Raw genomic sequence first — 22,542 nt, 5'->3', positions numbered from 1 at the left:
ATTGCAGCAGACGACCACAACGGGTTGTGTCATGCTGATGGCAGAGTCAGGATTTGGCAAAAGCAGCATAAGTCTATGGCTCCATCCTGCCTAGTGTCAATGGCACACGTTAGGTCCTTTGATACCAATTGAGCAACATTTCCATTCCCTTTAGAATTCAGGCTGTTCTGGAGGCTGACCCTGTACTAGATGGGTGTACCTAAAAAAAATGTATATTTTCCATTGAACCTTTCTGTAAGTAGGCAAGTAAGAACACATTCTTATTTACAACGACGGCCTAGGAACAGTGAGTTAACTGCCTTGTTCAGGGGCAGAACGACAGATTTGACCTTGTCAGCTCGGGGGATTCGATTTAGCAACCTTTTGGTTATAGGCCCAACGCTCTAACGACTAGGCTACCTGTCACCCCAATGTACGACACATGATTTCCAGTGTTCTGTTTGTGACACTCAAGGTGCTGGATGATGGTCACAAGACTTGACACTGAATGTTATGGGATTATTCTCATATCTGTTGATAAGTGATTGACACCAGACTGAAGGTACAAGGACCGAGGACACTGTTTATTCACTGGTCTATTCGCAGTCTGGCGTCAATCACGATCAAAAGACATAAACATAATCCATAACATTCAGTATGAAGTCTAGTGACTGTCAACCCACACCTTGAGTATCACAAATTGAACACTGGAAATCATGTGTAGTACATCATATATAAATATGATAAACATTGTGCTAATCACTATAAGCTAAATATTATGCGCCCTGTATAATACCATATTGTCACGATCGTCGTATGGAGTAGACCAAAGCGCAGATTGGTTAGAATACATTCTTCTTTATTTAATGAAGAACATGAAGAACACTTAAACAAAAACAACAAAACGAATAAGACGAACGTGACCGCTATATAAACAATGTGCTAACGTGCAACATAACATTGACAATAACCCACGAAATACCCAAAGAAGTTGGCTGCCTAAATATGGTTCCCAATCAGAGACAACGATAAACACCTGCCTCTAATTGAGAACCAATCTAGGCAACCATAGACCAACATAAACACCTCGATGAAAACAACCCTGTAAATCTACAAAAACCCATAGACAGTACAAACACTCTAGAATAAGACAAAAACACACATATCACCCATGTCACACCCTGACCTAACCAGAATAATAAAGAAAACAAAGAATACTAAGGTCAGGGCGTGACAGTACCCCCCCACAAAGGTGCGGACTCCGGCCGCAAAACCTGATCTAAAGGGAAGGGTCCGGGTGGGCCTCTTTCACGGCGGCGGCTCAGGTGCTGGACGTGGACCCCACTCCACCATAGTCTTAGTCCGCTTTTGTGGCCTCCTAGGAACGGCGACCTTTGCCGCCAACCTAGGACTGGCAACCCTACTAAAGGGCCCCACTGAACTGAGGGGCAGCTCCGGACTGAGGGGCAGCTCTGGACTGAGGGGCAGCTCAGGACTGAAGGGTAGCTCAGGACTGAGGGGTAGCTCAGGACTGAAGGGTAGCTGGCTGGCTGACGGCTCTGGCGGCTCCTGGCTGGCTAACAGCTCTGGCGGCTCCTGGCTGGCTGATGGCTCTGGCGGCTCAGGACAGACTGGCGGCTCAGAACAGACGGGCAACTTTGGCGGCTCAGGACAGACGGGCGGCTCTGGCGGCTCAGGACAGACGGGCGGCTCTGGCGGCTCAGGACAGACGGGAGACTCTGGCGGCTCAGGACAGACGGGAGACTCTGGCGGCTCAGGACAGACGGGAGACTCTGGCGGCTCAGGACAGACGGGAGACTCTGGCGGCTCAGGACAGACGGGAGACTCTGGCGGCTCAGGACAGATGGGAGACTCTGGCGGCTCAGGACAGACGGGAGACTCTGGCGGCTCAGGACAGACTGGAGACTCTGGCAGCTCAGGACAGATGGGAGACTCTGGCGGCTCAGGACAGATGGGAGACTCTAGCGGCTCAGGACAGACGGGAGACTCTAGCGGCTCAGGACAGACGAGGCGCACTGTAGGCCTGGTGCATGGTGCCGGCACTGGTGGTACTGGGCCGAGGACACGCACCTCAGGGCGAGTGCGGGGAGGAGGAACAGGGAGAACTGGGCTCTGGCGACGCACAGGAAGCCCGGTTAGGGGGCTGCCACCGGAGGGCTGGTGCGTGGAGATGGCACCGGATAGACCGGACTGAGAAGGCGCACTGGAGATCTGGAGCACCGAGCCTGCCCAACCTTACCTGATTGAATGCTCCCCGTAGCCAGGCCAGTGCGACGAGGTGGAATAACCTGCACTGGGCTGTGCCAGCGAACCAGGAACACAATGCGTAAGGCTGGTGCCATGTATGCCCACCCGAGGAGACGCAATGGAGACCAGATGCGTAGAGCCGGCTTCATGGCACCTGGCTCGATGCCCACTCCAGCCCGGCCGATACGAGGAGCTGGAATGTACCGCACCGGGCTATGCACACGCACCGGGGACACCTTGTGCTCTACCGCATAACACGGTGCCTGCCCGGTACAACGCCCTCTCTCTCCACGGTAAGCACGGGGAGCTGGCGCAGGTCTCCTACCTGACTTTGCCACACTCCCCGTGTGCCCTCCCCCAATACATTTTTGGGGCTGCCACTCAGGCCTCCAGCCGCGCCGCCGTGCTGCCTCCTCATACCGGCGCCTTTCTGCTTTCGCTGCCTCCAGCTCTGCTTTGGGACGGCGATATTCCCCCAGGGTCCTTTGCCGTCCAGAATCTCCTCCCAAGTCCAGAAGTTCTTTGATTGCTACTTCTGTCCGTTACCATGCTGCTTGGTCCATTGTTGGTGGGTTATTCTGTCACGATCCGTCGTATGGAGTAGACCAAAGCGCAGCGTGGTTAGAATACATTCTTCTTTATTTAATGAAGAACACGAAGAACACTTAAACAAAAATAACAAAACGAATAAGACGAACGTGACGCAATATAAACAATGTGCTAACGTGCAACGTAACATAGACAATAACCCACAAAATACCCAAAGAAGATGGCTGCTTAAATATGGTTCCCAATCAGAGACAACGATAAACACCTGCCTCTAATTGAGAACCAATCTAGGCAACCATAGACCAACATAAACACCTCGATGAAAACAACCCCATAAATCTACAAAAAACCCTAGACAGCACAAACACCCTAGAATAAGACAAAAACACACATATCACCCATGTCACAACCTGACCTAATCAAAATAATAAAGAAACAAAGGTCAGGGCGTGACACATATAAATATATGCATATATGCAAATATATGCAACTTTAGTGACCTTACATTTCCCCATTACAGTCCTGGCAATTCCTATTACACCCATACACTGTCTAGATGCCTGTATACTTTATGCTTCACAACACTTCAACCATATCCCTGTAATTCACATCAATGGTTCAACTTTAACATCAATGGGCATTGGTCAGACAGAGTAAGTAGCTTCAAAACACGTCAACCTCAAAGGGTCTTGGTCAGGCAGTCTACACAACCATAACCTCTTAACTTACTACCGCATCCCAATGTTTTGACCAGAGTGGTCAGGAAAAACACAGACAACACAACCCCTAACCACACAGACGGCACTAATGTGACTTCTGGTCATCGCCAGGACGCCAGCCCAGTTTGCCTGTCCAGTTTGGCAATAGTTTGTATGTGGCACAGAGAGAGGCGACTGGCATCCGTCCCTGTGGCGCGCCCCCCTCTGCCAACCCCCTATCCCCCTAATCCCTTCGGTAATTCCCCCTCACCCGCTTCCCTGGATTCCTCGGAAAACACTGGCTCACTCGGAAAACAATCACATTTTTCTGAGCTTGGGAAAAGCATGGGGCGAAACGAGTGAGAGAGGAGGAGGGCTCAGGTCGTTGGAAAGGGATTCCGGAAAGGTGCAGAGATTATTGAGTGGTTAAAGCCTGCGTGTGTGTCCATGTGTGTATGCATCCGTATGTGTGTGTGTGTCCATGTGTGTATGCATCCGTATGTGTGTGTGTCCATGTGTGTATGCATCAGAATGTGTGTGTGTGTCCATGTGTGTATGCATCCGTATGTGTGTGTGTGTGTCCATGTGCGTATGCATCCGTATGTGTGTGTGTGTGTGTGTCCATGTGTGTATGCGTCCGTATGTGTGTGTGTCCATGTGCGTATGCGTACGTATGTGTGTGTGTGTCCTGGTGTGTGTGTTTCCCCCGTCCGTGTGTAATATGTGTGTACATTTTACATTTGCGTTTTAGTAATTTAGTAGACACTCGTATCAAGAGTAGCAAACAGTAGTGAGTGCATACATTTTCAGACTTTTTGTGTGTATTTCTATGTGTAAGAGTGTATCTCTGTCTCCATCTGTGTGTGTGTTCTCTGTCCCATGCATGCATGGACAGCTAGTGTTAGTTGGCCCCAGGGGGAAAGAGGCTTCTAGCTGAAGCAGTGAGGCAGGGCCAGACATTTCCGATAATCTGTCGATGGGAGATGTGTCTGGGCTGAGGAAGGAAGGGAGGGAGGGAGGCCGCCTGCCTGGGACAGAGAAAACACTGTCTGGCCCCAGCAGACCTAACACACTCCCCTGTCTCTAACTGGTACTTTTCCATCAACTGGCATGCATAGGCACAGTGCCATAAACACACTGGGGGATGAGGGGGGTTGGGGGGGGCAGTGACAGTGTCACACACACAAACCTGCACACACAATGAATCACTGCCACATGAACTTTAGCATGGCATCAATACACACCTCAGCAGCGCCCTTCCAATCAATCGACCCATCCACATATACACGCGCGCGCGCACACACCACCGTCTACGACCCGCGTTAGCGCTTCACTCGTTTTTCTATCTGTTAACCTCCTCAGTGACATGAAATATCACACGAGAAAGATAATTACTACACAGATACACTCTTACAACAAAATGCACTATCTAGAACCTAAGAGGGTTCTTCCGGCTGTCCCCATTGGAGAACCCTTTTTGGTTCCAGGTTAGAACCCTTTTGGTTTTAGGTAGAACCCTTTTGGGTTCAATATAGAACCCTTTCCACAGAGGGTTCTACATGGAACCCGAACCAAACCTGGAACCAAAAACGGTTCTCCTATGGGGACAGCCGAAGAACCCTTTCGGAAACCTTTTTTCTACGAGTGTAAACAGACCCCTGTCCATTACAGAAACACAAAAGCCTATCAGAGGTGCATGGTGTAAGGAGGAGAAGAGAGGATAGGAAGGTTGTTTCTGCATGATGTTCTTGCTGACGTTTGGTTGGCAGGCAAGCAAACATGCTGAACAAAGAGGCACCAAATGACACACTACATTACCAAAAGTATGTGGACAACTGCTTGTTGAACGTCTCATTCCAGAACCATGGGCATTAATATGGAGTTGGTCCCCCCTTTGCTACTGCAACAGCCTCCACTCTTCTGGGGAGGCTTTCCACTAGATGTTGGAACATTGCTTTGGGGACATGCTTCCGTTCTGCCACAACAGCATTAATGAGGTTGGGCACTGATGTCGGGCGATTAGGCCTGGCTTGAGGCCGGCGTTCCAATTCATCCCAAAGGTGTTTGATGGGGTTGAGGTCAGGGCTCTGCGCAAGCCAGTCAAGTTCTTCCACACCGATCTGCTTTGTGCATGGGGGCATTGTCATGCTGAAACAGGAAAGGGCCTTCCCCAAACTGTTGCCACAAAGTTGGAAGCACAGAATCGTCTAGAATGTCATTGTATGTTGTAGTGTTAAGATTTCCCTTCACTGGAACTAAGAGGCCTAGCCCGGACCATGAAAAACAGCCTCAGACCATTATTCCTCCTCCATCAATCTTTACAGTTCGAACTATGCATTCGGGCAGGTATTGTTCTCCTGGCATCCGCCAAACCCAGATATGTACATTGGACTGCCAGATGGTGAAGCGTGAATCATTACTCCAGAGAACGTGTTTCCACTGCTCCAGAGTCCAATGGTGGTGAAATTTACAACACTCCAGCCAACGCTTGGCATTGCGTATAGTGATCTTAGGCTGTTGCTTCCAGAGGCAGTTTGGAACTCGGTGGTGAGTATTGCAACCAAAATCAGACGATTTTTACACGCTTCAGCACTCGGCGGTCCCGTTCTGTGAGCTTGTGTGGCTGAGCCGTTGTTGCTCCACTTCACAATTGCATGACTATGTGCTCAATTGTATACACTTGTCAGCAACGGGTGTGGCTGAAATCATCGAATTCACTTATTTGAAGGGGTGTCCATATACTGTTGTATTATATAGTGTATGTTCAAACCACATGATGTATACAGTAAGCCTTTATGCATAAATGAAATAGATTGGAATCCATTTCTTCTTTCTTCCCATCTCTTAGAAACAGTGTGTCAAATCAAAACAAATCAAATTGTATTTGTCACATACACATGTTTAGCAGATGTTATTGTGGGTATAGTGAAATGCTTGTGTTTCTAGCTCTAACAGTGCAGTAATATCTAACAGTAAAATCTAACAATTTCACAACAATATAGAATAGGATAGAATAGGGTAGAATAGAATAGTATGAAATAGAATAGGATAGAATAGGATAGGATAGAATAGAATAGGATATAATAGAATAGGACAGAATAGGATGGAATAGGGTAAAATATGATGAAATAGATTAGGATGGAATAGGATAGGATAGAATAGAATAGGATTGAATAGGATGGAATAGGATAGAATAGGATGGAATAGAATATAATAGAATAGGATGCAATAGGATAGGATAGGATGGAATAGAATAGAATAGGATGGAATAGGATAAGATATAATAGGATAGAATATAATAGGATAGAATAGGACAATAGAATGTAATAGAATAGAATAGGATAGAATAGAATAGGGTAGAATAGAATAGTATGAAATAGAATAGGATAGAATAGGATGGAATAGGATAGGATAGAATAGGATATAATATAATAGGACATAATAGGATGGAATAGGATAAAATATGATGAAATATAATAGGATGGAATAGGATAGAATAGGGTGGAATAGAATAGAATAGAAAAGGAGGGAATAGGATAGGATAGAATAGGATAGAATATAATAGGATGGAATAGGACAATAGAATGGAATGGAATATGATAGGATAGAATAGGATGGGATAGGATAGAATAGGATGGAATAGGATAGGATAGAATAGGATAGAATATAATAGGACAGAAGAGGATGGAATAGGATAAAATATGAAGAAATAGAATAGGTTGGAATATAATATAATAGGATTGAATAGGATGGAATAGGATAGAATAGGATGGGATATAATAGAATATGGTGGAATAGGATAGGATAGAATATGATAGAATATAATAGGATGGAATAGGACAATAGAATGGAATGGAATATAATAGGATATAATAGGATAGAAAATGATGGAATAGGATAGGATAGAAAAAGATGGAATAGAATAGGATGGAATAGGATAGGATAGAATAGGATATACTAGAATAGGACAGAATAGGGTGGAATGGGATAAAATATGATGAAATAGAATAGGATAGGATAGAATAGAATAGGATTGAATAGGATATAATAGGATGGAATAGAATATAATAGAATAGGATGGAATAGGATAGGATAGAATAGCATATAATATAATAGGATGGAATAGGACAATATAATGGAATGGAATAGAATAGGATAGAATAGGATGGGATATGATAGAATAGGATAGAATAGGATGGAATAGGATAGGATAGAATAGGATATAATAGAATAGGACATAATAGGATGGAATAGGATAAAATATGATGAAATAGAATAGGATGGAATAGGATAGAATAGGGTGGAATAGAATAGAATAGTATTAAATAGAATAGGATGGAATAGGATAGGATAGAATAGGATATAATAGAATAGGACATAATAGGATGGAATAGGATAAAATATGATGAAATAGAATAGGATGGAATAGGATAGAATAGGGTGGAATAGAATAGAATAGAAAAGGAGGGAATAGGGTAGGATAGAATAGGATAGAATATAATAGGACGGAATAGGACAATAGAATGGAATGGAATATGATAGGATAGAATAGGATAGAATAGGATGGGATAGGATAGGATAGAATAGGATAGAATATAATAGGACAGAAGAGGATGGAATAGGATAAAATATGAAGAAATAGAATAGGTTGGAATAGAATATAATAGGATTGAATAGGATGGAATAGGATAGAATAGGATGGGATATAATAGAATAGGGTGGAATATGATAGGATAGAATATGATATAATATAATAGGATGGAATAGGACAATAGAATGGAATGGAATATAATAGGATATAATAGGATAGAAAATTATGGAATAGGATAGGATAGAAAAAGATGGAATAGAATAGGATGGAATAGAATAGGATAGAATAGGATATACTAGAATAGGACAGAATAGGGTGGAATGGGATAAAATATGATGAAATAGAATAGGATAGGATAGAATAGAATAGGATTGAATAGGATATAATAGGATGGAATATAATATAATAGAATAGGATGGAATAGGATAGGATAGAATAGCATATAATATAATAGGATGGAATAGGACAATATAATGGAATGGAATAGAATAGGATAGAATAGGATGGGATAGGATAGAATAGGATAGAATAGGATAGGATAGGATGGAATAGGATGGAATATGATAGGATAGAAAAGGATGGAATAGGATAGAATAGAATAGGATAGGCTAGAATAGGATGGAATATGAAAGGATAGAATACGATAGAAAAAGATGGAATAGGATATAATATAATAGGATAGGATAGAATATGATGGAATATGATAGGATATAATAGGATAGGATAAAATAGGATGGAATATGATAGGATAGAAAAGGATGGAATAGGATAGAATAGAATAGAATAGAATAGAATAGAATAAGAAAGCATAGAATGAAGTCAAATCCATTTGCCCGGATATTGTCTTTCTTCCTATCCATTTGAAACAGCAGTGACACTGACTAAACTGGATCACATGTCAACAGAGGGTGACAGCGAAGAGGAGGATTTAGGCTATACAGTGCTGCTGTCACAGTGTTGTAGTGATGATACTCTAGACTACACACACACAAACACACACACACACGTGCACAAACACACGCACACACACACACAGACAAGCACATTCTTGTACATGTGCACAAACACACACACACACACACATATACACACATACACACACTGTCAGACACACCATCACACACACATGCGCTACTGTCCTGACTCTTTTACTAAACACAGAGGATTGGAGCGATAGGCCTGCAGGCCAAGTTATTACGAGTTTTAGAGAGCCAAAACAAAGAGAGGTACGCAATAAGTGTGACCTCAGTACTTGTGTAAGTCCAATATCAACACAATGACCTATCCTATTACTCAGGTGCGTGGAGCGTGTGACTGTGTGTGTGTGACTGTGTGTGTGCGTGTGTGGGGGGAGTTTGAGATTTCCATTTGATTTTGTCAATTTTATCCCGTGGGCCACACAGGGGACAAAGAAATGACAGATCACACCTTTAATTAACCTATTACACATAACACTCTTCACATCATCTATTTCTGGATCAAATACTCACCTATGACCTTCCTTGTTCTCTATCTCGAAGACCTTACGGGGTAAGATTGAGGATTCTCTATCTTTCTCTCTCTCTCTCTTTCACACACACACACACACACACACACACACACACACACACACACACACACACACACACACACACACACACACACACACACACACACACACACACACACACACACACACACACACACACACACACACACACACACACACACACACACACGAACACACACACACACACATCCTTGGATGATTTATTCAGCGAGCAGTGTCTGCCGATCCGTGTGAGGTAAAATGCCACGTCGATACGTCCCATCGTCATCGAGCACACGAGACGTGTGTGTGTGTGTGTGTGTGTGTGTGTGTGTGTGTGTGTGTGTGTGTGTGTGTGTGTGTGTGTGTGTGTGTGTGTGTGTGTGTGTGTGTGTGTGTGTGTGTGTGTGTGTGTGTGTGTGTGTGTGTGTGTGTGTGTGTGTGTGTGTGTGTGCGTGATCATTTTGCATCGGCACGATACAATTCTCCATCCTCTCATCTGAATAGGGAGAACACATCAACACAATCTACAACTGGAGATTACGTTTAATTTTCACAAAGCAGATACTGGACATCCGTCGTGATTCCTGAATTAGGCTACATTAGAGAAGGCTTTTGCTGCAGCGTTTCAAGGTGATTGTAAAAGGATAACCTCCTGGTTTCAGTTCGCTTTTGTCTGTAAGTACGTCACAATAGGCAGTGCAACGTGAGGGTAGTAGCCTCTATCTCTTTCTATCGTTCTTTGTCACGAACACATACACACACACACACATACACGCAAGCGTGCTTGCACAAGCACACAACAAACGCACGTGGCAGCAGCCTCATCCTCTCTCTCTCCCTTGCTTTTTGTCTATTTCCTCTGACTCCCTCCCTCTGGATCTAGTCCATGTGCTTATGCTTGTGTGTTTACATAACTCTCTGTGGTAAAATCCCATGACGTATTTATACACTGTATTTCCCCTGTACAGTATTTCCCTCCCAGAGCAGCTGATCTGAAGTCTGTTTTGACATTGCCCCTATGATGGTTGGGGTTAGGATTGGGGATTGCCTGAGCTGATCCTAGATATGTGCCTATGGGCAGCTTCTAATCGGCTAGATGATTTTTGCGCTAGAGGACGTCACACACGTTATGGAACATGACGTTCACATGTCATCAAAATGGCATATGTGGCCTGTTTTAACAGTTGTCTAAGGGCATCATCATCAAGCATGAGTACCTTACTTCATCTCGTTTGTATAAATCTCCCACTCCCCCTCTTTTTACTCCCATCTTCATCAGCCCATCATTTTACAGAACAACTCCTTGTTTATATAAATGTCTCATTCTCTAATGTCCTGCTCTCTCTCTCTCTCTCTCTCTCTCTCTCTCTCTCTCTCTCTCTCTCTCTCTCTCTCTCTCTCTCTCTCTCTCTCTCTCTCTCTGTCTCTCTCTCTCTCTGTGTCTCTCTCTATTTCTCTCTCTTTTTCTCTCTCTATCTGTCTCTCATCATATAGTTTTTGTCAAAATCGCAAACTTACTATCCTGATATATGGAAGTTTTACATTGCATAATTTCAAAAGGCTAATTTCCTCTTCCCATCTCTCTGGTTATATAATGTCATGTTTTGTCTTAGATTGTCTTGTCATTTTGCTTTTCCTTCTGTTCATTTTCCCCCTGCTGGTCTTTTTAGGTTCGTTCCCCTTTTTCTCTCTCCCTTCCTCTCTCTCTTCTCTCTATCGTTCCGTTCCTGCTCCCAGCTGTTCCTATTCCCCTAATCAATCATTTAGTCTTCCCACACCTGTTCCCGATCCTTTTCCCTGATTAGAGTCCCTATTTCTCTCCTTGTTTTCCGTTCCTGCCCTGTCGGATCCTTGTCTATTGTTCACCGTGCTGTGTCTATGTATTGCCCTGTCGTGTCGTGTTTCCCTCAGATGCTGCGTGGTGAGCAGGTGTCTGAGTCTGCTACGTTCAAGTGCCTTCCCGAGGCAACCTGCAGTTCTTGATCAAGTCTCCAGTCTGTTCTCGTCATTACGAGTAGTATTATGCCTTTTGATTGTAAAGTTGCTTTACTGGATTAAAGACTCTGTTTTCGCCAAGTCGCTTTTGGGTCCTCATTCACCTGCATGACAGAAGGATCCGACCAAAGAATGGACCCAGCGACTACAGACGCTCGTAACACTGCCGTCGAGATCCAAGGAGCCATGCTCGGCAGACACGAGCAGGAATTGTCTGCTGCTCGCCATGCCGTGGAGAACCTGGCCGCTCAGGTTTCCGACCTCTCTGGACAGTTCCAGAGTCTTCGTCTCGTGCCACCTGTTACTTCCTGGCCTGCCGAGCCTCCGGAACCTAGGGTTAATAACCCACCTTGCTACTCCGGGCAGCCCACGGAGTGCCGCTCCTTTCTCACCCAGTGTGATATTGTGTTCTCTCTCCAACCCAACACATACTCTAGAGAGAGAGCTCGGGTTGCTTACGTCATTTCACTCCTTACTGGCCGGGCTCGAGAGTGGGGCACAGCTATCTGGGAGGCAAGGGCTGATTGTTCAAACAATTACCAGAACTTTAAAGAGGAGATGATTCGGGTTTTTGACCGTTCAGTTTTTGGTAGGGAGGCTTCTAGGGCCCTGGCTTCCCTATGCCAAGGTGATCGATCCATAACGGATTACTCTATAGAGTTTCGCACTCTTGCTGCCTCTAGTGACTGGAACGAGCCGGCGCTGCTCGCTCGTTTTCTGGAGGGACTCCACGCAGTGGTCAAAGATGAGATTCTCTCTCGGGAGGTTCCTTCCAGTGTGGACTCTTTGATTGCTCTCGCCATCCGCATAGAACGACGGGTAGATCTTCGTCACCAAGCTCGTGGAAGAGAGCTCGCGTCAACGGTGTTTCCCTGCTCCGCATCGCAACCATCTCCCTCCTCTGGCTCAGAGACTGAGCCCATGCAGCTGGGAGGTATTCGCATCTCGACTAAGGAGAGGGAACGGAGGATCACCAACCGCCTGTGCCTCTATTGCGGATTTGATGGACATTTTGTCAATTCATGTCCAGTAAAGGCCAGAGCTCATCAGTAAGCGGAGGGCTACTGGTGAGCGCTACTACTCAGGTCTCTTCATCTAGATCCTGTACTACTATGTCGGTCCATCTACGCTGGACCGGTTCGGGTGCTACATGCAGTGCCTTGATTGACTCTGGGGCTGAGGGTTGTTTCATGGACGAAGCATGGGCTCGGAAACATGACATTCCTTTCAGACAGTTAGACAAGCCTACGCCCATGTTTGCCTTAGATGGTAGTCATCTTCCCAGTATCAGATTTGAGACACTACCTTTAACTCTCACAGTATCTGGTAACCACAGTGAGACTATTTCTTTTTTGATTTTTCGTTCACCGTTTACACCTGTTGTTTTGGGTCATCCCTGGCTAGTATGTCATAATCCTTCTATTAATTGGTCTAGTAATTCTATCCTATCCTGGAACGTTTCTTGTCATGTGTAGTGTTTATTGTCTGCCATCCCTCCCATTTCTTCTGTCCCCACTTCTCAGGAGGAACCTGGCGATTTGACAGGAGTGCCGGAGGAATATCATGATCTGCGCACGGTCTTCAGTCGGTCCCGAGCCAACTCCCTTCCTCCTCACCGGTCGTATGATTGTAGTATTGATCTCCTTCCGGGGACCACTCCTCCTCGGGGTAGACTATACTCTCTGTCGGCTCCCGAACGTAAGGCTCTCGAGGATTATTTATCTGTGTCTCTTGACGCCGGTACCATAGTGCCTTCTTCCTCTCCGGCCGGGGCGGGGTTCTTTTTTGTTAAGAAAGAGGACGGTACTCTGCGCCCCTGCGTGGATTATCGAGGGCTGAATGACATAACGGTTAAGAATCGTTATCCGCTTCCCCTTATGTCATCAGCCTTCGAGATTCTGCAGGGAGCCAGGTGCTTTACTAAGTTGGACCTTCGTAACGCTTACCATCTCGTGCGCATCAGAGAGGGGGACGAGTGGAAAACGGCGTTTAACACTCCGTTAGGGCATTTTGAGTACCGGGTTCTGCCGTTTGGTCTCGCCAATGCGCCAGCTGTTTTTCAGGCATTAGTTAATGATGTTCTGAGAGACATGCTGAACATCTTTGTTTTTGTCTATCTTGACGATATCCTGATTTTTTCACCGTCACTCGAGATTCATGTTCAGCACGTTCGACGTGTTCTACAGCGCCTTTTAGAGAATTGTCTCTACGTGAAGGCTGAGAAGTGCTCTTTTCATGTCTCCTCCGTTACTTTTCTCGGTTCCGTTATTTCCGCTGAAGGCATTCAGATGGATTCCGCTAAGGTCCAAGCTGTCAGTGATTGGCCCGTTCCAAGGTCACGTGTCGAGTTGCAGCGCTTTCTAGGTTTCGCTAATTTCTATCGGCGTTTCATTCGTAATTTCGGTCAAGTTGCTGCCCCTCTCACAGCTCTTACTTCTGTCAAGACGTGTTTTAAGTGGTCCGGTTCCGCCCAGGGAGCTTTTGATCTTCTAAAAGAACGTTTTACGTCCGCTCCTATCCTCGTTACTCCTGACGTCACTAGACAATTCATTGTCGAGGTTGACGCTTCAGAGGTAGGCGTGGGAGCCATTCTATCCCAGCGCTTCCAGTCTGACGATAAGGTTCATCCTTGCGCTTATTTTTCTCATCGCCTGTCGCCATCTGAACGCAACTATGATGTGGGTAACCGCGAACTGCTCGCCATCCGCTTAGCCCTAGGCGAATGGCGACAGTGGTTGGAGGGGGCGACCGTTCCTTTTGTCGTTTGGACAGACCATAAGAACCTTGAGTACATCCGTTCTGCCAAACGACTTAATGCCCGTCAAGCTCGTTGGGCGTTGTTTTTCGCTCGTTTCGAGTTTGTGATTTCTTACCGTCCGGGTAGCAAAAACACCAAGCCTGATGCCTTATCCCGTCTGTTTAGTTCTTCTGTGGCTTCTACTGATCCCGAGGGGATTCTTCCTTATGGGCGTGTTGTCGGGTTGACAGTCTGGGGAATTGAAAGACAGGTTAAGCAAGCACTCACGCACACTGCGTCGCCGCGCGCTTGTCCTAGTAACCTCCTTTTCGTTCCTGTTTCCACTCGTCTGGCTGTTCTTCAGTGGGCTCACTCTGCCAAGTTAGCTGGTCATCCCGGTGTTCGAGGCACTCTTGCGTCTATTCGCCAGCGCTTTTGGTGGCCGACTCAGGAGCGTGACACGCGCCGTTTCGTGGCTGCTTGTTCGGACTGCGCGCAGACTAAGTCGGGTAACTCTCCTCCTGCCGGTCGTCTCAGACCGCTCCCCATTCCTTCTCGACCATGGTCTCACATCGCCCTAGACTTCATTACCGGTCTGCCTTTGTCTGCGGGAAAGACTGTGATTCTTATGGTTGTCGATAGGTTCTCTAAGGCGGCACATTTCATTCCCCTCGCTAAACTTCCTTCCGCTAAGGAGACGGCACAAATCATCATCGAGAATGTGTTCAGAATTCATGGCCTCCCGTTAGACGCCGTTTCAGACAGAGGCCCGCAATTCACGTCACAGTTTTGGAGGGAGTTCTGTCGTTTGATTGGTGCGTCCGTCAGTCTCTCTTCCGGGTTTCATCCCCAGTCTAACGGTCAAGCAGAGAGGGCCAATCAGACGATTGGTCGCATACTACGCAGCCTTTCTTTCAGAAACCCTGCGTCTTGGGCAGAACAGCTCCCCTGGGCAGAATACGCTCACAACTCGCTTCCTTCGTCTGCTACCGGGTTATCTCCGTTTCAGAGTAGTCTGGGTTACCAGCCTCCTCTGTTCTCATCCCAGCTTGCCGAGTCCAGCGTTCCCTCCGCTCAAGCGTTTGTCCAACGTTGTGAGCGCACCTGGAGGAGGGTGAGGTCTGCACTTTGCCGTTACAGGGCACAGACTGTGAGAGCCGCCAATAAACGCAGGATTAAGAGTCCAAGGTATTGTTGCGGCCAGAGAGTGTGGCTTTCCACTCGCAACCTTCCTCTTACGACAGCTTCTCGTAAGTTGACTCCGCGGTTCATTGGTCCGTTCCGTGTCTCCCAGGTCGTCAATCCTGTCGCTGTGCGACTGCTTCTTCCGCGACATCTTCGTCGCGTCCATCCTGTCTTCCATGTCTCCTGTGTCAAGCCCTTTCTTCGCACCCCCGTTCGTCTTCCCTCCCCCTCCCGTCCTTGTCGAGAGCGCACCTATTTACAAGGTACGTAGGATCATGGACATGCGTTCTCGGGGACGGGGTCACCAATACTTAGTGGATTGGGAGGGTTACGGTCCTGAGGAGAGGAGTTGGGTTCCGTCTCGGGACGTGCTGGACCGTTCACTTATTGATGATTTCCTCCGTTGCCGCCAGGATTCCTCCTCGAGTGCGCCAGGAGGCGCTCGGTGAGTGGGGGGGTACTGTCATGTTTTGTCTTAGATTGTCTTGTCATTTTGCTTTTCCTTCTGTTCATTTTCCCCCTGCTGGTCTTTTTAGGTTCGTTCCCCTTTTTCTCTCTCCCTTCCTCTCTCTCTTCTCTCTATCGTTCCGTTCCTGCTCCCAGCTGTTCCTATTCCCCTAATCAATCATTTAGTCTTCCCACACCTGTTCCCGATCCTTTTCCCTGATTAGAGTCCCTATTTCTCTCCTTGTTTTCCGTTCCTGCCCTGTCGGATCCTTGTCTATTGTTCACCGTGCTGTGTCTATGTATTGCCCTGTCGTGTCGTGTTTCCCTCAGATGCTGCGTGGTGAGCAGGTGTCTGAGTCTGCTACGTTCAAGTGCCTTCCCGAGGCAACCTGCAGTTCTTGATCAAGTCTCCAGTCTGTTCTCGTCATTACGAGTAGTATTATGCCTTTTGATTGTAAAGTTGCTTTACTGGATTAAAGACTCTGTTTTCGCCAAGTCGCTTTTGGGTCCTCATTCACCTGCATGACATATAAGTTTTATTAAGGAGAATTACATACAATATCCTTGTGTTAGGATTGGAAATCATTCTAGAGCTGCAGAAAAAGACATTTACATCCTGCAGAAAATATATATGTATTAGATCATACTAGAGTAGTACAGTATGTGTAGAAAACAGTGGTTTTCTACACATGGTCCGCGGGAGTACTGCAGCTGGTCTGCAAATTATTTTACATATATTTTCTATATCTAAAAAAATAAAAATAAACAAAAAAACTATAATATTTGGGAGTATTAATGGCATTGTAAGCAATTTTACATTATTTTTCACAATACAAATTGTTTACAATAATATTAGGCCTTTCATTTGTTACATTCACTGTTAAAATGGACTAAATGTAATCACAAATATATTTCATGCTTAAAATATTGTGCGTCTCCGTGGAAAAGGTTGGGAACCACTGATATAGACATATTAGAACATACTAGCAGAGCTGCAGTAATAGGGACCTACAGGTAACTGCCAAAATAAAGGAAACACTAACATAAAGTGTCTTAATAGGGAATTGAGCCACCACAAGCTGTCAGAACAGCTTCAATGCGCCTTGTCTTGTCTGGAACTCTTTTGGAGGGATACGACACCTTTCTTCCACGAGAAATTCTATAATTTGGTGGTTTTCTCAGGCGCCACTCCAGAATCTCCCATAAGTGTTCAATTGGGTTGAGACCTGGTGACTGAGACACACACACCTTCGAACACCTTTTAAAGCCACTGCGATCTCTTCTTCTAGCCATTGTACGAAGAATAATGAGCAACTGGGCATTTTCTTACATGACCCTATGCATGATGGGATGTTTTAATTGCTGAATTAACTCAGGAACCACACCTGTGTGAAAGCACCTACTTTAAACATACCTTGTATTCCTCATTTACTCAAGTGTTTCCTTTATTTTGGCAGTTACCTGTACATCATACTAGAACTGCAGAAATGTAGACGCACATAATTCTAGAGCTGCAGAAATATAGTCATCCATCATACTAGAGCTTCAGAAATATAGCCATACATTATACTAGAGCTGCGCTGGACCAAGCAAACACTAACACACTAACATGTGACAAATAACATTTGAATTGATAACCCTAAACAAAAACGGGCATCGGTTTGATGCAATGTGCTGGGATGGGATAGTAGAAAAATTAGAGGTGCGACCAAAACATTACCCTTTTTCGTATCTCTATGTTCAGAACATGTCTTAGAAAACACTTATGAAACAAACATGCTATTCTTATCCAGCTGTGAATGACGAAGGCATGAGTCTGTTTCCCTTGAGGTCCATTATACTGATGTGAGTGACACAGGACAAATGCCCTGGCATGCATCACCATGATCATTAGGACACACAATGAAAATTAAATTAACATCTCTTATTGGAAAAGTACAGGTCCCTACCTGTTTCAGTCTGTTTTCTTCCGTTTTGTTCCTAATGAAAAAGACCCAGATCGGCATCACAATAATGTCTGCATCACAAGCAAGCAAATGCAGCAACAGACTAACAAGACTGAATAGCTGACGATGACGCTGTTGCACTGAACTCATCAACACTCTTACCTTCCCATAACACTATTTGTCACTCACTCCAGTAAGAGAGTTAGCCATTCTACACAGATCTAGGATCAGCTTAACCTCCCCCAATCCTAACCCCCCCACTCCTAACCTTAGGGTGGAAAAACACAGAATTATCTCAGATCAGTGTGTAGGCAATACATGAGGAACTTCAACCAACTATTTTTTTTTTCAATTTATCTAGGCAAGTCAGTTAAGAACAAATTCTTATTTACAATGACAGCCTACCGGGGAACAGTGGGTTAACTGCCTTGTTCAGGGGCAGAACGGCAGATTTTTTTACCTTATCAGCTCAGGGATTTGATCTAGCAACTTTTTGGTTACTGGCCCAACACTCTAACACTCTAATATATATATATGTGTGTGTGTGTGTGTGTGTGTGTGTGTGTGTGTGTGTGTGTGTGTGTGTGTGTGTGTGTGTGTGTGTGTGTGTGTGTGTGTGTGTGTGTGTGTGTGTGTGTGTGTGTGTGTGTGTGTGTGTGTGTGTGTGTGTGTGTGTGTGTGTGTGTGTGTGTGTGTGTGTGTGTGTGTGTGTGTGTGTGTGTGTGTGCGTGTGTTGTTAAGCCTTTATAAACTGCATGGTCGGTACTCAGTCCTGTGTGGGTATAGAGGACACCCTAGTGAGTCTGAATAAATTAACTTCACCAGAATTGCTTTTGGGTTAAGAGGGACGGGAGGGTGGAGGGTTGGGGACGGGAGGGGGTTGATGAATGTGATGGGGGGGTCAAATGAGTGTGTATAGAGCGTATAGGGTGTGTGTGTGCCGTGGCCACGTGTGTGTGCATGTGTGTGTATACAGTAGAAGGAATGAGGGGTGAATGGACAAAAAGGAGAACAGATGCAGAGGGGTGGGGGGGTAGGGGGAGGGTGTGCGTGGGGGGGGGCTCTAACCTTTCATGGTACCTCCTAAGTGTGTCATTTTTCATGGGCCTGATAGTAAAAGACATGAAATTTAAAGGCAAAAAATAATGACCTTTTAATGTGGCATGAACACAACCAGACATTATGTTTTCATCTGATTGTCAAACAAATCACTTCAAAAAGCAGGCTACCTGTGCATATTCATCCACTCCGAAATAATTCTAGCATCCAAACAGCCAATACATGGTTTAAACCATGACAGATAGGTGGGGGTCTTCGTTTCATTTAGAATTAGCTTTCATTTTCATGCCCAGGTAAATTGCATTTCAAACAAAAAGGAGAATGGTTAAATTAGCATTATTTAGAGAACCCCAAAGTTTGACTGCTATTGCATTTAGGGAAGAGACCCCCCCCCCCACACTGTAATTCACACACTGAAAATTGCATACATACCTCATTTGCTGGATATGTAACAATTATTTACTTAACTAATAGTAAGACATTTCTGTCCTAGTAGTGTCTGTGTTTTTATGGTCTCCACTCTAGTTCCCTGCAGCTAATCTGGGCGTATGGTCACTAGAGATGACTTGAGCTGACAGATGAGTTAAAGACTGCATTACATATACAAGATGTGGTCGGTGTAGCCGAGATAGACCACTTCCCCGTGCAGATAATGGCAGGATGAACCCAGAGTGACTTATGATGCTCCTTGTTCTGTATGAAGTGGTTGAACCAACCACGATGAATCATTCTTAGTGTCAGCTATATACAGGACACTTGTGTACGGGACACTTCTGCACTTGTTGTGTACGGGTTAGGTTACTCAGTCCAACACTCAAGAGTGGGGGGACTAGCCTCATTATTGCAATAATTAATTGATATTAAATAAAGAGGATTGTTTGAAAAAAAATGACCAAGTTTCTCTCAGTACTGAATTTCCACGACAGCCCTTCATGATAAAACATATAACTGCTCAACCCCCCAAATGGCAACCTTTTCCTTATGTATCTCCCTCCTTTTGACCAGAACCCTACAGACCCTAGTCAAAAGTAGTGCACTACATAGGGAACAGGGTGTCATGTGGGACACACAGCAAGTCCTTCGGGCATGTCCTTTGAAAATGCTGCAACACTCACTCACTTCACTCCATCCCAAATCTATCTAGAGTGAGAAGAGTGAGACACAGAGAGACAGTGAAAGAGAGAGAGTGTGAGAGCGAGAGACAGGAATGAGAGCGAGAGACAGACAGACCAGAAATCAAAGAGTAGGATGAGAAAGAGAGAACTGTCTGTATATCTATAAAAGGTTGGACAGTTTGCAGGCCTTGATGCCCTGAATCTGTTCTACTCAATGTTGTACTTTCCCATCTTTCTCCCTCATCAACTATCTCTGGATACGTCTAATCATGAGGACACAGTCATGTCTCTCCTCTTTCATTCCCGAATTCCAAACTGCCAAGTGGAATCAGATCACAAAGTATGCATGAATTCCCTCGTCATTCCCGAAGAGAGGTTGCAAAAACGCGAGCGCACGCACACGCGCTCCTTGGCGCACGGCACGCGCACTGTATGGGCACGTTGGTTCGAAGAGCAGGTTGGTTAGAAGTCTCACTCCATCTCCCACAGCTCCTCATGCCGAATGTGAGCGAGTTTCCCAACCCAGACTGAATATGGAGAAATAGAGCAGGCTTTGATCTACGGTGGAACTGTCCCAGGCTGGGAAATAACCTTAGCCTAGCATGTGTGCTTATACATAATGTATTTCCTTTACATGTTAAGTTAAACCTAAACGTAGAATTACAGGAATTGCAGTTATAGCTCAATTCTGAGAAATAGCCTATAACCTAAATTGCACCACACGTGCACCAACGTATAGAGAACCTAAGAATTCTAGCTGTCACGACTCTATCCAAGCACGTGCTGTACGTACACATACCGGAGGCGCGCGCACCGCTCAGCAGCTCCCTCACTGGTGCCATAGCATTGCGGCCGCAGATGCGGATTTATGCAACATAGCCTATGTTGTGAATAAAGGAATTATTCATCGTAGCTTGCCATCTCCTGCCCCCTAAATCTCCCGCTTCCACCCGCCCACACACATTATCTATCTGTCCTTTATGCCTAAATGTATGCGACTCCTTTTCCAAGGGCTTTCAGCATTCCATGCTGACTGCAACTGCACAGCTTATCTTTGGATAGAGCCTAACAAATAAATATATCGCAAAAGTGATGCCGAAAGGTGATATCTGAGAAACATGTTTGTTATCTTGATTGTTTCGTATGACTATATTCATGTATTATATTCGGCTGAGGGTGATGGTGGTGACAGCGCCAGGATTGCATCCTCAACGGTGATTGGGTGAATCTTTTGATCATGTCCATATTCGATTAGATCGGCTATCGGCATCATTCATCCGCATTGCCTATACTATAGTACATACAGACAGACACACCGCCCCATAATGCTATAGGCCCACAGTAGACTATAAAAACTGCATTGTAGCCCATGGACTAGTTTCGGGGTTGTCTTATACATCGTTTAATTGCTTTATCATTACCATCTCCTCCGCTTTAACTAAGACTCTCGGGCAAATTCCTTAAATTTGGCCACACAAAATGGCCGATAAGAATAGGATGGGGATAGTGGAATAATCGGGTCGGGAATATGAGAAAAGGTTTAGGTAGGCTACAGAGACATAATAGAAAGGCAATGCAGAATACCCGATCACACGTAGCCTTCTTTGAATATATAATTTGGCCTAGAAATAAAAAATGATTTCAAATATGACAACAAATATCACAAAATCATAATGATCGATCATGGATGGATACCTTTATCGTGAGTGATCGATCATCTCGACTATGCTCACCCAATGTGCTCCAAATGTCTGCCACTGCCGGTGAAATGTATTCATTCCCTCTTACCGTTAGTGAAGCCCGGAGGTCTCGTGCAAGTGTTGTCGGTAACGGCAGGTGTATTGCCAGGTGCAAGAGGTGGATGGATGGTTACAGCAGCTACTGTTCAAATTCAGGATAAAATACAAATTCTCCCAGCCACCGGCTCGAGTTTTCAATATAAGAGATTACCGTTTTGGCCCCTCCTACAAACCCTGCATGCTCGGCTCTCTCTCTTCGTAGTAGGCTAGGCTATCCTAACCCCTGCCTACCATCATCACCGAAATATCCCCCACCCAGCCGCCCATCAATCTCTCTCTCTCTCTCTCTCTCTCTCTCTCTCTCTCTCTCTCTCTCTCTCTCTCTCTCTCTCTCTCTCTCTCTCTCTCTCTCTCTCTCTCTCTCTCTCTCTTTATTGGCATGGGAAACAAGTTTACATTGCCAAACCAAGTGGAATAATTAAAAGTAAATAGCCTATTACACTCACAAAAGTTTCAAAAGAATAGATACATTTCAAATGTTATATTACTGGCTGTGTACAGTGTTATAACAATATGCAAATAGTTGAAGTATGAAAGGCAACATGTCACAAATCTGGCTGCTGTGATGGTATACTGTTGTGTTTCACAAAATAGATATGGGAGTTAATCAAAATAGGATTTGTTTTCAAATGATTTATGGTTC

The 22,542-nt window shown here is 45.2% G+C and overlaps 1 protein-coding gene across 1 annotated transcript in view; it reads right to left on the bottom strand.

The window, feature by feature from the left end:
* The window catches only part of nat16 (N-acetyltransferase 16), a 29,497-nt gene extending 7,419 nt beyond the window's left edge, over positions 1–22,078 (bottom strand). The window contains exon 1 of the mRNA XM_046329035.1: positions 21,889–22,078. The gene's annotated coding sequence lies outside the window, so the exon portion shown is untranslated. The remainder of the gene's footprint in view (positions 1–21,888) is intronic.
* Positions 22,079–22,542: the final 464 nt, after the last annotated feature.

This window comes from Oncorhynchus gorbuscha, linkage group LG25 (genome assembly GCF_021184085.1).
Source record: "Oncorhynchus gorbuscha isolate QuinsamMale2020 ecotype Even-year linkage group LG25, OgorEven_v1.0, whole genome shotgun sequence".
NCBI lineage: Eukaryota > Metazoa > Chordata > Actinopteri > Salmoniformes > Salmonidae > Oncorhynchus > Oncorhynchus gorbuscha.
Note: the sequence above shows the minus strand (reverse complement) of the source record. Positions and strands in the feature narration are given on the sequence as shown.